The sequence below is a fragment of the Canis lupus genome, chromosome 5 (assembly GCF_003254725.2).
Source record: "Canis lupus dingo isolate Sandy chromosome 5, ASM325472v2, whole genome shotgun sequence".
Classification (NCBI taxonomy): Eukaryota; Metazoa; Chordata; class Mammalia; order Carnivora; family Canidae; genus Canis; species Canis lupus.
The window spans coordinates 17,600,659-17,616,266 of record NC_064247.1 but is presented as its reverse complement, the minus strand read 5'-3'; the positions used below and the strand labels follow the sequence as shown (position 1 = coordinate 17,616,266).

At 41.0% G+C, this 15,608-nt stretch overlaps 1 long non-coding RNA gene across 1 annotated transcript in view; it reads left to right on the top strand.

The window, feature by feature from the left end:
- Window positions 1-15,298, top strand: part of LOC125755097 (uncharacterized) — a 36,469-nt gene extending 21,171 nt beyond the window's left edge. Inside the window, exon 3 of the long non-coding RNA XR_007410681.1 lies at window positions 14,814-15,298. This is a non-coding gene — a long non-coding RNA (uncharacterized LOC125755097). The remainder of the gene's footprint in view (window positions 1-14,813) is intronic.
- The last annotated feature ends 310 nt before the right edge of the window (window positions 15,299-15,608 follow it).

The following is a 15,608-nucleotide window of genomic DNA, read 5'->3' as shown; positions in this document are numbered from 1 at the left end:
AAGGTGACCCCAATGGGCCAGGAGAAGCCTCCAGCTGACACACCCATCTCTCCTCTCAAACACCCCTCACTAGAGCACTTCCCACTCTACAGAGTTGGCTACTTCCATATTCTCAATCATAGCATAATCACTGAAAAAGCAGGGACAGTACTTATTCTAAGTACTTCTATTGTACTTACTGTACAATAGAATAGTCCGAAGTCATTACAATGGCCTATAAAGCCCCACTGACTTGGCTATTACCCCTTCCCTCTCACCTCTCTGACCTCACTCTTCCTCTGCTATCCCTTGCTTATCCTCGCTCTGCTCCAGATTTTTGCCATTTTCCAAGTGTCCTAGGCCCACTGCAGCCTCAGGATCTCCACACTTGCTGTTCCACCTACTTAAACACACTTCCCCCAGATATCTTCAGGGTTTGCTGCCTTCCTTCCTACTGGGCTTCTGTCAAACATCACTCTTAACATAAGGCCATTTCAGATCAATCATTAAAAATACCACCAAACATACTCCCTGCTCCACTTAATTTCTTTTTCTCTTAGGTGCTTACCCATTGACATGCTATGTATTTTACTTAAATATTTTTTCTTTCTCTCTACTAGAATGCAGGCTTTTTGAAGGCAAGAATTTTTGTCTGTTTCCTTCACTGCCCTACCCTTGATGCCCAGAACAGTGCCTGGCACATAGTGGGTATTGAATCAACATTTGTCAAAAAAATGTACAAGTCACACTAAGAATTAAGGCAGGCACCAGGTCTCATTTCTGTCTCGGCTTATTTTTCCAGGGGTTTATGGAACTGGATGTTCAAGACTCGCCACAGAAGCCTGGAGTTAGTGTTTGTAATCTTGTTCACTTTGGTTTCCTTTCATTTCTTACTAAACCACCTAAATAAGCCTGTATGATTAAGAAGTGCCTTCCTTCCCAGCATCACTTAGTACAGAAAAATATTTATTTGGGTCTGATGTTGGCAATACATCAAAATCCAATAATCATACCATAGTGCAAATGCATTGAGGGGTGTGAGATCCATAACCTAATAACATGTAATCTGCACATCCGGATCACAAAAGCGAATCTATAATTTCATCTTATTTATTTTCTTAAAATGTGACAATCCCACATGTGGCTTGAAATGAAGGAAGTTGGGACAAACAGAAATGTGGGAAATTAATGAGCTGCATCAACAAAGTCTTGGGGATTTCTCCTTGGCCCGTGCTTGGAAGATAGGCCTGAGCAATTTCCCCTTTTACTGCAGCAGTATCTCATCTGCATTCGGGAGAGAGACCCCCGACCCTGTAAACATATTCGCAGGCCTATCTCTTTATGAGTGTATAAAATTTCCCACAGTGTGCACCTCCTGGGTCTTGGGAACCAGTTTATTGGCATGAGCTGTTTTGAGCCTTGGGTTGGGTGGCCCATGTGTGAGAAAGCTCTAGCATGGTCTGCACCATGTGGAGGGTGGGGGGCAGTCTGGGAGATGCGAAGGGGAAGCAGACTTTTCTTACTGAACAGGGGGCAGGAGCCTGCAGAAATGAAGTAATGCAAAGCAATTCCAAGGGCCTGTGGGCTATGGTCCCAGGGTTAGGACTGGACAGACCCGAACCTACCCCATGGGTCTTTAGGCCTCAGAGGAAACTTTTTTTTTTAAAGATTTTATTTATTTATTCATGAGAGACACAGAGAGAGGTAGAGACACAAGGAGAAGAAGAAGCAGGCTTCCTGCAGGGAGCCTGATGTAGGACTCGATCCCAGTACTCCAGGATCACAACCTGAGGCAAAGGCAGATGCTGAACCACTGAGCCACCCAGTGCCCCGCCCCAGGAGAAACTCAACCTGTCTCTCCCCCAAGGGTTCAGCTCCATCTTGTCACTGTTCTGAGTTTCCTCTCCCTTGACCAGGGACTTCATGTTAAAGGCAACAATGACCATTGTTTACTGATATGTGGCAGACATTTTCTAGCACTATCTCATTAACCCACAAGGCAGGTGTGCAGTCCCAGATTTGTCTAGGAGGAGCCGTAGAGTCAAAGAGCTTAAGTGATGAAGAAAAGAAGTGTTGAAGCTGTGATGTGAGCCTACACTTATGTGGGTCCCAAGACTTTGCTTCCTCTACTTCATTGTGTTAGAGTCACCACACTTGTCATCAGTACTGTCTTTAGCCCTATGCAGCCAGGCTCTGGGTTCCATGCTTAGAGGGTTCCAGCACTGGCCTTCATCCTGTCCTACTGTCTCCACATCTTTGGTACCCACAGGACATGACCACCCGGATCTCACACTCTTTGTTCGACACCAAGTTCTGAGTCCTCAGGGGGGTCCAGATTTCCTCCTTAAATAGTCCTGATCCCATTTCTGGGGGCTCACAGTCCTTTTTTCCAGTATCTGTTGGTGCCCACCCTTTGGCTCAGGGGTAGCCAAACACTAGCATTTTGAAGGTAGGGCAAGTGAATGGAGCTTGGACACATGGCCTGGGGTCTTCACACACATGCACACAAGGCTTCTTACTGTATAGGCTGGAACCAGGTGTGGGAGGAGAAGATTAGTGCTTCCTCTGTACTCTTGCTTGCAAGGCCCACACATGCCATGTTTGTTTTTTCACCGTCATGGCGCCCTGAGCAGTACAGCCTCTGCACAGTGGTCATGGCATCCATTCCATCCTGGGAGAGTCAGCTCAAGGAGATTGGAAGAGTAGAGGGTGAGGAAGAATTCACAGGTGGCAATCCCCATGTGTGTCCTCCGACCCTCTCTCTGCCCTGAGCTCTGTCCCTTGCCTGCCCTGGTCTACCATGCTCCTGGTGGCTCCGCCTCTTTCCCAGAATGCGTCATGCACAAACGCTGAAAATAACCTAAATTTCATGGATGAGCTCATTGTCCCCTGGCCCTTCTATCCCACCTCTAGTTAAGCTCACCCGATAGACATATTCCCGACAATATGGTGAGCTCACAATCTTTCTCCAGGGGCAGGTCGTGTCCTTTCTATTATTTGCTGGTCAGATGACAGGGGAAGGTGGCAGCTGAGGGAAAGACTGTCTGTAGTAACCAAACATTGAGCATCTTCTCATTGCCTTCTTCTCGCCAGCCATCCCCTACTAGATCCACAATGATCCGGACTTTCATGAAGCCATAGCACCTCATTGTAAAGAGATCCTCTGAATCCCAGAGCATGTCTCTCTTGGAATGGAAGACATTATTCAGTGTGTGGGGCGTGGAGCTACATTCAAAATCAGTTTACAACTCAGGCTTTCCCCCAGGGACCTCCCTCCTACCTCTCCACCTGCACCTTCCACCAAACCCCTAGTTGAACTCAGCCCCAGCTAGACTGGTTTCTTCACAGATTGATCCACATACAATCTGTGTCTTGCTTGAACCATTTTCCTTGCTGTGAATGGCCATTCTTATTTCTCTCATGTTGCGTGTATTTTGCCCATTTCTCAAAGCTCTTGTCAGTTGGAAGTCATACCATTTGAAGTGTGGCTGGAGAAACTATAGTTTTTAGTCAAGGAAAGAGGACAAGGAAGACATCAAAGTTGATGTGAAACAGCAGAATTGTTCCTGGAAGAGGTGGCAGGTCCAGTGCATGTGACCCCAGGAGGCAAAATCAGAGCCACCAGGGAAACAGTTCAATTCAACAGAAGAAAGATTCTCCAGACAATGAAAGAAACCAAAATATGGAACAGAATGACTTGAATAGTATCAAGTTTCTGGGCAGGTCATTCACCAGGGGGTTGTTCTTTGGGACTGATGAAAACAAAATGTAATCGCCCAGACTGGTCTACATGATTTTGAAGGTCCCTTGAGCCTTGAAATCCAAAGGTTTCTAGTGTCACCTCCTCTGGAAGTTCTTTTTTAATCACTGCTAGCTTCAGAAAGATTCATTTCTCTGGACAACTTAGAACTGAGACTCCCATGTTTAGTCCTTATTAGTAGTTACCTTTTCTATCATTAATTACCCTAAGTAGATGAAAAACTCCTTGAAGTTAGGGACCATTTCTTAGATAGTTGTTCCTCCTGAATATAGTAGGGTAGTTCAATTAATGTGTCTCCTTAAAATGATCACCTTTTCTGATTGTAAAAATATATTCATGCTCATTAAGGAGAGTTCAGAAACTATAAAATATCAAGAAGACTACCAAAATGATCCATAATCTCATCATCTAGGAATAACCACTGATAAACATGTTCGCATACTTCCTCCTCGTCGCTAACACATAATCACTTTTCGAAACGAGGAGGACAAACTTATGGGGGAACTTTATATTTTTCAAACTCAAAGGCAAGTGGTAACTGAGAAGCCCAGTCAGACCTCTCTCTGGGATGGCATAGCGGTGTGGTCTGGAACTTTCTGCTGTGGGTACCTCCTCTGAAGCAGGGGAAGAGAGGAGCTCTGAGAACACCCTGGGCTGCTGTCTATTCCAGGTGAAGCGCCCAGAAGGCTCTCAGTCATTTTTGTGGCCTGTGCTTCCCTTCTGATCCCTAAGATGTTCCTCATGGTCAAATGCGCTCTCATTCTCCACGGTTACCAGAGGGTCTCCGCGGGAAGAATTAGCCTGGCTGGAGATGTGTGTGTGTGTGTGTGTGTGTGTGTGTGTATGTGTGCGCGAGCGCGTGCACGCGTGTTTTCCTTTCTCTCTAACTCACTGAGAGCTTGGCAAGGCCAGGAGAGAGGCGCCTGATTATTTTTAGCCCCTTGTTCCTCGGAATGGATTGTGCATAACAAAAGAATGCTAATGCTCAGTGTCTTTATGAAAGCACTCGAGTTCATCAGCTTTGCAAAGAAGTGAAATTAAATCAAGATTTAATTGGGATATGCATGTTTTATTCATGCTACTAACCACAGGAGAAGCCAGCAAGCTGAAGGTAAAAAAGAGGGAAAAAAATCTTTTGAAAAGTTGTTTCTCTCTGATTAAATAGAGATAGTTTCCAACTTCAAAGGAAGCAGGCCTTTAATGTATTTTAAATGCTCAACTACGCTTGGCCTGGCCAACTCTGCTGCTGGTGGGTGACAGCAGACTGGGCATGCCCTGCTCCTGCCTTCATGTCTGGCCTCTAGAAACAGCTCTGTGGCTCCTGGTCCTACCTTCTGAGGCCCTGCAAAAGGCTGTCCCAGAACCCTGGGGAGAGGTGGGTTCAGCTCAGAGGATCTAGAGTTACCCCTTGAGGGTGTGCAGCCCCAACCACCAGAGTCTGAAGGACAAATAACACCAGAGAATAAGACTTTCCTCCTTCACTAGACATTTCTTCCCTGGACAGGGACACATTGAGTACCTAGCAGGAGCCGTGTCAGGTACAAAGATAAAGTGGTTCTAGCCTGAGCTTCTTGCACCTAACAATATAGGACAAGAGATTAAACAAAGACCTTAAATAACATGGAAAAAGAGAGAGGAGGCAAAGGTTGCCGGAAAGCTTGCAGATGCTTTGAGAGATCAAAGAAAGGGGTAACTCCACAGCGAGAGTGAAGAGAGCTTTAGGGAGGAGGTGGGGTTTGAGTCGGGTTAGAGGAACGTCTAGAATGTCTGTGTGTGCAGATGGGGAGAAAATGCTCCAAGCAGGGCAAATAAGTCAAGCTGGTGGAGATGGAAAGTTTGAAGGATGCTTCAGAGTAGACAAAGTGTCTGATGGGCTATGGCTTGGGAGGTGTGTGGTGTACGAGTGGGAGAATCTGGGGGTACAGTTTGGAACAAAAGCACACGGGGAGTCTTAAATTCAGGCTGAACAGTTTTTACAATGAAAGGAGTGGCTCCAGTTTAAGGGATAGATGGCTCTTCAGAATCATAAATTAAGGACCCATAGAATTGGAAGAGATTCTCAGGATCCTCTGGTCCAAGGTTGGCCCCTCCTGTGGCTCACTGCCTCCTGTGACTGCCAGACATCTTTCAAGCATCTTGGCGCTCTTTTCTTTTGAAATCAGAAGGAAGCTTACAGTCTTTTTTTGCGGGGGTAGGGGGAGAAAACTGGTTGCCACTGCTGGATCCTGGCCATCTGAATTTTTTCCCTGCCATTTTTTGGCATTTTATACCCCAAAAGTATTTGCATGAAGTGGCTTTGGACAGGTTGTTTTAGCTGTCCATAAAAATAGACTAGGTTATTTGGCTTTAATTACCCATTGAGAAAAAAACTACAAGTCCCCTTAAAGTATCAAATAGATAACAAGATAGCACAGAATTAGCAAGAAAGTTAATTAAGGGAAAACGAGAGGTAAAGGCAACATAGAAAAGATTTTTGCTTTAAGAGCTTTGGCCAGTTTGGGGAGTTTTGAACCTTTGTTTGAAGTCCTTATGGATGAAAGATGACAGGAATCAAAATCCAAGATTGTACAAGGTTTGAAGTCTAATAGGTAACATGTTCCACAACAAGCTGGTATAAATATGAACTGAAGGAATCCAGCCTTCTTACAGATTTGTAGTCCTGTTTCCCATCTCCTGGGTGGTTCAGGGAGCCTCAGGGCCTGAACTTGGTATGGGATGGCCCTATACTGGTAGATTCATGGCACTTGGAAGGAGCAATGCAAACAAATTGTCTCCACTTTGTCATGGCCTCAAATATTACAAATAATTATTTAAATATTTATAATTATTTAAAGTCTAACAGGTATCATAAAATCAGAGATAGCCATGTCACTGTAATGGGTGCAAAAATGAGAAACAAAAAGCAATAGAAACGTATCTACAGGGACTTTAGTATTAAAATGATCAGATATACGTTATACAGCAACGGTGCTCACTCTGGGTTGCAGCTTGAATTTCCAGGGAAGCTAGGATGACTGTGACATTGACATTAGAGTTTAGAAGGCTTGTTGGGCATCAACACCTGATAGGGGAAGGGAAGAAAGCAGAACTAGGAAGAGAGAGAAGTCAGGCTGGTCACCACAGCCTCAACCAATGCAGGGGGAGCTCTGAAACTGGGATGGCACATCAGAGACACCCTGAGTTGGATATAGGGGGTTAGGTCTTTAAATTCTCATGACAACCAGTCTTAAGCTATGGAAGGAACCTCTTTCCAACTAAGGCAAGTTTCAAAGAGACTGTCAGATAAAGGGATCCCTGGGTGGCGCAGCGGTTTGGCGCCTGCCTTTGGCTCAGGGCGTGATCCTGGAGACCCAGGATCGAATCCCATGTCGGGCTCCCGGTGCATGGGGCCTGCTTCTCCCTCTGCCTGTGTCTCTGCCTCTCTCTCTCTCTGTGACTATCATAAATAAATAAATAAATAAATTTAAAAAAAAAAAAAAGAGACTGTCAGATAGGTAGTTTCTTATTGGCTGAGTTAGTCATTCCTTATTTCTGAAAGACAGAAGGATACTGCAGCACAGCATCCATGGCACTGTTTAAGGAAATAATAAAGAAGTGTGAGTAACATTTGTGTGAGCAGGAAATGATAAAGATTGACTCATTAGTTTTTTTTAGTTTTATTTATTTTTATTTTTAATTTTTTAAGATTTTATCTATGTATTTATTTTTTTAAATTTATTTTTATTGGTGTTCAATTTACCAACATACAGAATAACCCCCAGTGCCCGTCACCCATTCACTCCCACCCCCCGCACTCCTCCCCTTTTACCACCCCTAGTTCGTTTCCCAGAGTTAGGAGTCTTTATGTTCTGTCTCCCTTTCTGATATTTCCCACACATTTCTTCTCCCTTCCCTTATATTCCCTTTCACTATTATTTATATTCCCCAAATGAATGAGAACATATAATGTTTGTCCTTCTCCGACTGACTTACTTCACTCAGCATAATACCCTCCAGTTCCATCCATGTTGAAGAAAATGGTGGGTATTTGTCATTTCTAATAGCTGAGTAATATTCCATTGTATACATAGACCACATCTTCTTTATCCATTCATCTTTCGTTGGACACCGAGGCTCCTTCCACAGTTTGGCTATTGTGGCCATTGCTGCTATAAACATCAGGGTGCAGGTGTCCTGGCATTTCATTGCATCTGTATCTTTAGGGTAAATCCCCAACAGTACAATTGCTGGGTCGTAGGGCAGGTCTATTTTTAACTCTTTGAGGAACCTCCACACAGTTTTCCAGAGTGGCTGCACCAGTTCACATTCCCACCAACAGTGTAAGAGGGTTCCATTTTCTCCACATCCTCTCCAACATTTGTGGTTTCCTGCCTTGTTAATTTGCCCCATTCTCACGGGTGTGAGGTGGTATCTCATTGTAGTTTTGATTTGTATTTCCCTGATGGCAAGTGATGGGGAGCATTTTCCCATGTGCTTGTTGGCCATGTCTATGTTAGTTTTTTATTTATTTATTTATTTATTTATTTATTTATTTATTTATTTATTTGACAGAGCACAAGCAGGGAAGGGGCAGAGAGAGAGAGAGAGAGAGAGGGAGAAGCAGACTCCCCACAAAGCAGGGAGCTCAATCCCAGGACCTTGAGATCATGACCTGACCTGAGGGCAGATGCTTAATCGACTAAGCCACCTCGGTGCCCCAGACTTTATTATTCTTTTTAAGAACTTCTATGGTACCTGAGTGGAGCAGTGGGTTAAGTATTTACTATTGGTTTTAGCTCAGGTTGTGATCTCAGAGTTGTGAAATTGAGCTTTACAACAGGCCCTGTGCTCAGTGCAGAGTCTGCTTAAAGTTTCTCTCTTCTTCTCCCTCTGTACCTCCTGCTCTCTCTCTCTCTAAAATAAATAAATCTTTAAAAAAACTTCTGAAAATGAAAAATCCAACAGGCAACATTAGAAATCCAAAGAATGAATTTACCTGTGGATTAAACAAAGTTAAAGAAAGAATTAATAAATTGGAAAATATGCTAGAAGAAAAGCTATGCCTATGTATGTCATGAAAAGACAGATAAGTACAAAATGCAGAAAAGTGGTTAAGTGATATACAGGATAGAAGGATGATAATATGAATCTCAAGAGAGAGAGAAGAAATAGAGCAGAAATAATATGTGAAGACATGATGGATAAAAAATTTCAGGACCAATGAATGTTGTGAATCCACAATTCAAAAATTAATAAATATTGAATGTACAAAACAATAACAATGCAGTCTTGTAGCTTAAGTTTAAAAACTATAGAATTAATGGAGTGATGGTGTGCTAAGATCTTTTCATTGTCCAATATATAGGTTATGATATTCACATTTGGCTTTGAAAATTTAAGGACACATCTTGCATTCTTCAGAATCTATTGATCATGACTCAGCACAGGAAAACAGAGGAAAAGCATTTCAAGAAGAAAATAATTTCCATGATAATATTCTTTGCTATATTAAATCTATTTTGTGTGATATTAATATAAGCACTCCAGTTTTCTTGTAACCAGTGGTAGCATAGTATATCTTTCCCTATCCTTTTATTTTATATAAAATTTACTATCCATTCATGATAATAAGAAAACTCTTAGCAAAGTAGAAATGGAGGAGAACCTCTTTCTTTTGATAAAATGTATTTACCAAAACTTAGAGCAAACATCATATTTAATGGTGAAGCTCTGAAAGCTTTCCTTTTGAGAGCAAGAACAACAGAAGAAACTACGCAACCTTCACTTCCATCAGTTCACATTGATTAGAGGTTTTAGCCAGCACAAAAAGAACCTTCCCTCTTCCTGCCCCCCAAAACTGACTAAGAAGGGAAAAAATCCATCGTTTAAAAATGATATAATTATGCACATAAAAAATATTCTTACTCCTCCCAAAAACCCATAGATACATTTTAAAATCGAATAAGAGAGTTTAAACAAGTTTGCTGGCTGCAAAATAAATATAAAATATTTTTCAGAATATTTACACCACATGTATGAAGACTTACTATAAAGATATGATACCTAAGAATGTGCTGTGTTGGTGCAGGGATAATAAAACACAGCAGTGACTTAGAATAGCAAGCCAAGCAATAGACTCTTGATACAGCACAGAGGTGAGCACCACAGAGCATTACATAAAAGACACACTTTTCAAAAATGGTGCCAAGACAATTGAATATCCATATGAGAGAAAAAGAAATTAGATATCTGTCTCACATCATACACTAAAATCAATTTCAGATAGATTAAAGACCTGGTTATGAAGTCAAAATTATATTGCCTTCTGGAACTTCAGTTCCAGAACAAGATACTATAGATTGACTTTTCCCTGCTCCTCCTCTCCAAATATAACTAAATACCCAGAAATTATTAAACAGAAAATGATAAAAAGAACTCCGAAAGCTAGAAAGAAAAAGGCAGACTGGCTAGAGACCCTGAGACTTGAGGAGTGACAATGTGGTGAGATTCCTGGGTTTTCTTTTTATTTCTCATATACCCTTGAACTGGGCACCAGAGAAGCCTACAACCTAGAACCACTTCTAAGTGTATACAGAAAAAGAAAAAGAAAAAGAAAAAAGAAAAGGAAAGCTTTATTTCTTTGGCAAAGGACCAAGGAAAGAAAAACCCAAGAGATACCTAATAAGGAAGGTCAATCTCTACTCCATATATGGGGACCCAGCAGTGACACCAGTGAAAAGAGCCACCTCAACCCCTTCTCCACAATTAGGACCCTGGTGGGTGTTTCCATTTGTTTGCAAAGCATCAGAAAATCACCAGACCATCCAACCCCTGCTCTGTAAACCAGTCTCAGTGTGTGGTCTAAGCCCTAGACAGTCCTATTCTCCACTGCATAGTGGGGCCTGGTGGGTTATTCATTCAACAGTGAATCCTTGTGTCTCTCTGCCTTCAACCTAGTGGCAAAAGACACCCAGACCAAGAGTTTTTCTCTTCACCAAATGTCTCCCAATAACAGCAGGTGGCTTGAGGAAATACCTTCTGCCACTCCAGACAATACTAGGCACTCAGCAAGTGTCCTAACAGCATTAGAAGAAACAAAACAAGCCAAAATAACATTACAAGGACTCTGAGAGCTAAACTTTCATTAGAACTAAAGCCACAAAAGTAGGACAGAACCCGTATGCTAAACTTTAAAAGGGTCACTTTCTGCTAAAATAAATTTGGATAGGATCAAGAGTCCCTTAGCATAATAGTCAGAATGACTGGAATACAACAAAAATGATTCTTCATACTAAGCAATCTGCAGAAGCACAACTTGAAAGAGAAAAGACAATCAACAGATGCTAATCCCAAGATATTGGAATTATCTGACAAGAATTTTAAAGCGACTCCCATAAAACTGCTCCAATAATCAATTATAAATTATCTTGAAGTAATAAAAAAGAAAATCTCAGCAAAGAAATAAATAGAAGTTATAAAAAAGAACCAAACAGAAATGATAAAACTCAAAAATACAATAACTTAAAAAAAAAAAAACCTTGCTGGATGGAATCAAATACAGAGTGGAGATGACAAAGCACAGAATCCATGAACTTGAAGACAAATCAATAGAATTTGTTCAATCTGAACACTCAAGAGAGAATAGACTGAAAAAGAAGAATAGTTTCAGGGATTTATATAACAAATAACGAACATTCATATTATTGGAGTTCCAGGAGAAATAATGGCTGACAACTTTCCAAATTGGTGAGAGAGAAAAACCTACGGATCCATGAAGCTGAGGGAACCCCAAATATGATAAACCAAAAGGAATACATAAAAGACATGTCATAATTAATGAAGAAGAAAACTAATGAAGAAGAAAAAATATTAAAAAGAGCCAGAGAGAAATGACACATTATCTATAAAAGACCACCAATTTGAATGGGAGAGGATATGTCATTTTTCAGTTCTGAAAGAAAAGAAGTGTCAACCTTGAGTCTGGTGACAGCAAGTTTGGTTTTGTTGTTTGTTTGTTTGTAGACATAGACAAGCTTATTTTAAAATGTTTATGGAAAGAGAAAGGGTCTAGAGTAGCCAAAACAATTTTCAAAAAGAAGAATAAAGTGGGAGAGATCCTCTCTCTGATGTTAAGTCTTACTATATGACTAGGGTGTTCAAGAAATGTGGTTCAAGAAATGTAGTACTATAGGCACTAGATCAATATCACAGAATAGAGAGTCCAGAAGTAGATCCACACAAATATGTCCAACCAGTTGTTAACAAAGCAAAAGCAACTAATAGAAAAAGGATAGCCTTTTCCATAAATGGTGCTAGAGCTATCCTCCACATAAAATGGAGCGTGACTTAAGCCACACATCTTATGTACAAATATCAACTCAAAATGGATCATGGACCAAATTTTAGGAAAAAAACAAAGTAGAAAACTTTCAGTAAAGAGTTCTTAGACTTGACATCAAGAGAAAAATCTGAAAAAGAAAAGGATAATCAATTGACCTCATTAAAATTAAAAACTTTTGCTCTGCAAAAACTCTATTAAGTGGACAAAAAGATAAGTCAGACTGGAGGAAAATATTTGGGAACCACATGGCTAACAAAGGACTTATATCCAGAATACATAAATAACTATCAAAACTGGAAATTAAAAGAAATCCAGTTAGAAAATGGACAAAATACATCAACAGACATTTAACTAAAGACAATATATAGGTGACAAATAAGAACACTATGTCAGACATCATTATCCACCACAGAAATGCAAATTAAAACAGTTAGATAGCGCTACACACCTATCAAAATGGCTAAAGCAAATAATAGTAACAACACAAAATCCTGGCACGGATGTAGAGAAACTGGTTCACACCTATATTGCTGGTGGGAATGTAAAATGGTACAACCACTTTGGAAAATAATTTGGAATTTCCTTTAAAAAAATAGACTTACATGGGACCCAACAAGTGTACACTTGGGCATTGATTCTAGGGAACGGAAAACTCATTTTCACACAGAAGCTTGTACAAGAATATTCAGAGCAGCTTTATCTGGAATAGCCCCCACTCTAGGAACTACTCAATGTCCCTTGCGAAGTGGAAGATTAAATAAGCTGTGGTACATTTATATCATGGGTTACTACTCAGCAGTGAAAAAGAGTGAACTCTTACTATAGCATCTTAGATGAACCTCAAGGAAATTATGTTGAGTTTAAAAAGCCATTGTTAAAAGAATATGTACTGTGTAATTCCATTCATATCGCATTCACGAAATAGCATTCTTAGAGAGACAGAGAACAGATTAGTGGTTGCCCGGAGACAAGGACGGAGGGGGAGGGGGTAGCTGCAAAGGGGTGGCGCTGAGGAGTCTTGGGATGATGACACAGTTCTGTCTACTGATTGTGGTGATTATCCCGTGGAGCTACACTTGTGTTAACACTGCATAGAGTGACACAACACACATCTACGTTTGCATAGGTACATATATGGGTGCGTGCAATGCTGGTGCAACCGGAGTATGTTGTGCAGATGGTAGCAATGTCAATTTCCTGGTTGCAAATATTGAACTCTAGCCATGCAAGATGCTAGTATTGGAAGAGAAGATGCCGGGTGAAGGATGCATGGGACTTCCCCATACATTTTTTAACACCTTCTTGTGACTGTAATTATTTCAAAGTAAAAAGTTTTAAAAATTATATTGCTCTTAGACGACAAAACAGAATACCCTTATGACCTCTAAGTAGGAAAGAATTTTTTTAATGAGATACAAAAAGCACGAGGTATAAAAGACATTTCCTTAGCGTTTCATCTAACTCAGACTCCCGTGGCACATAATATCATTTTTTTTAATTGTGAAATCTCATCTTGAAATTATTTTCTAGGTTGGCTCCTAGAGTACTTACGCTTATCCAAATTTTCCTTTTGTCTCTTGGACTTCTTTATTCATTTGATAAACACATACTGAGCTCTTATTATGCTCCAGGAACTCCTTTTGGTGAGAGATATAATAGTGAACAAGACAGATTTTTTTTTTCAAATTGATAAGCTTTCTATCCTGACAGGGCTTACAGTTTAGTGCTAGTTGGTGAATGAAAAGACAAAAAAAAAAAAAGTGTAAGTAAATAAATTAAAAATGGCATGTCAGTGATGAGCGTGATGTAAAAAAAATCGCAGTTGGGCAATAAGATGCTGGGCAGAGAAAAAATGGGCAGTTTTAAGTAGGATGGTCATGGAGGTCTTCACAGAGGAATCTTTGAACAAAGGATTGAAGAAGACTGTACCATGAGGCTATCTGGGGGAAGAATGCTCAGAAGGAACGAGCAAGAAGAAGTCTCCAAGGAGAGTATATGCCTGGCCAGCGCGGGTACAAGCAACTGGCCACAGCACACATTCCCAGACCCTGCCCCTTATCCGCCGAATTACAAACTCTAGAGGTGGGACCAGCAATCTGTGTTTTCAAGACCCTGCAGGTGATTCTGCCCTGGTTTAAGAAACACTGCTCTAAATGATGTGCAAACCGTCTGAGAGCCTTGAGAGCAAAATAATGACACAATCTCATTTACCTCTTGGCTTCTCTGTTGGAAATACTTCATCAGGAGAGCAAGCATGGACTTGGGCTCACTGGTCAGAAGGCTGTGGAGATGATCCACTGGAGAGATGACAGTCTAGGGCCATAGTGGTGGAGCTGGGAGGGGGTTGCAATCACAGATTCCCAAAGGCTCCTCTCCATGGGAATTGTCTTCTTTGGAGCTGGGTCACATAGTTTCACACGTAACTCCCACAGAGAAGATGCTCAGATGCATGAGTTCACACATTGCAAGAGCTCTGGGATATTTTGTAAGGAAATACCACCACACTCTCACTCGGTGGAATTATTCTGCCTACTTTGGGATCTGTGGTATATAAACTTAAACTGATTTATTCTTGAAGAAGTTTAAAATTTCCATTTCTGGACTCCCTTATACCTCATAGGGACTCATCAATCCCCTCTATCTAGGAATAAGGTCACTCTGACTCCAAAGCCCGTTAAAAAAAATATTTTGTCATCTATTATCCCAAGAGCTGAAGCCCCAGCTAGGATGACAAGTCTGTCATTTTTTTTTCAGGGGTGAGGTGTGCTTTCCCGAGGATGGCCGGACCTGGTGTGCATGGGATCACTATAGCCAGTGAACTGGCAAGCCCGTGGTTGGTTCAGTTACAAGTGTTGACAGTGACAGGTGATGAGGATGGAATGGATGTTTATAAGAATTACATGCATCTCTGAGTGTTTATTTATTTGATCTTTTGGAAATTAATCTTAGAGTTTCTACAACATGTAATGCTAAACACATGTCACTGATTTTGAACTTAATACAGTGCATGGAAATGTTTATAAGAATTAGAGGCACTTCAGAGTCTGTCACGGGGATAGACTGTTGACACAATCTGCTTATGCTGTCTGAAAATTGTTTTCAGTCACGGACAGCTATATGTTGCTCTTTTAAGAGTTCAAGGACTGAAATCTTTATTGTTGTGTCTAAGAAGAATGAAATTGTTAATTGTGTGTACCATAAAATACGTGAATAAATAAACAGAGTATGTTAATATTTTACTGTAACTGTTAGGATTTGCTAGAACACCATTCATTACATTGGGTACAACAACTAGTAGATTCTATTTCTCACGTCAAGTCCTATTGATTGCTAATGACTGTTGGAGCTCCGTGAGAATTCAAAGACTGAGTTTGGTTATAGAAAGAAAGGGACATGTTTAGTGAGAACTGTCTGCTCTTGGTGGGGGTGTCATGGAGGGATGTGGCTCTGGAGCCCCACAGTGTCCAACACTTCCACGGAAGCAAAAAGAAATCAATTTTATTAAGATAAATTCAGAATTCCCGAAACTAGATGTCCCTGTCAGCTGGC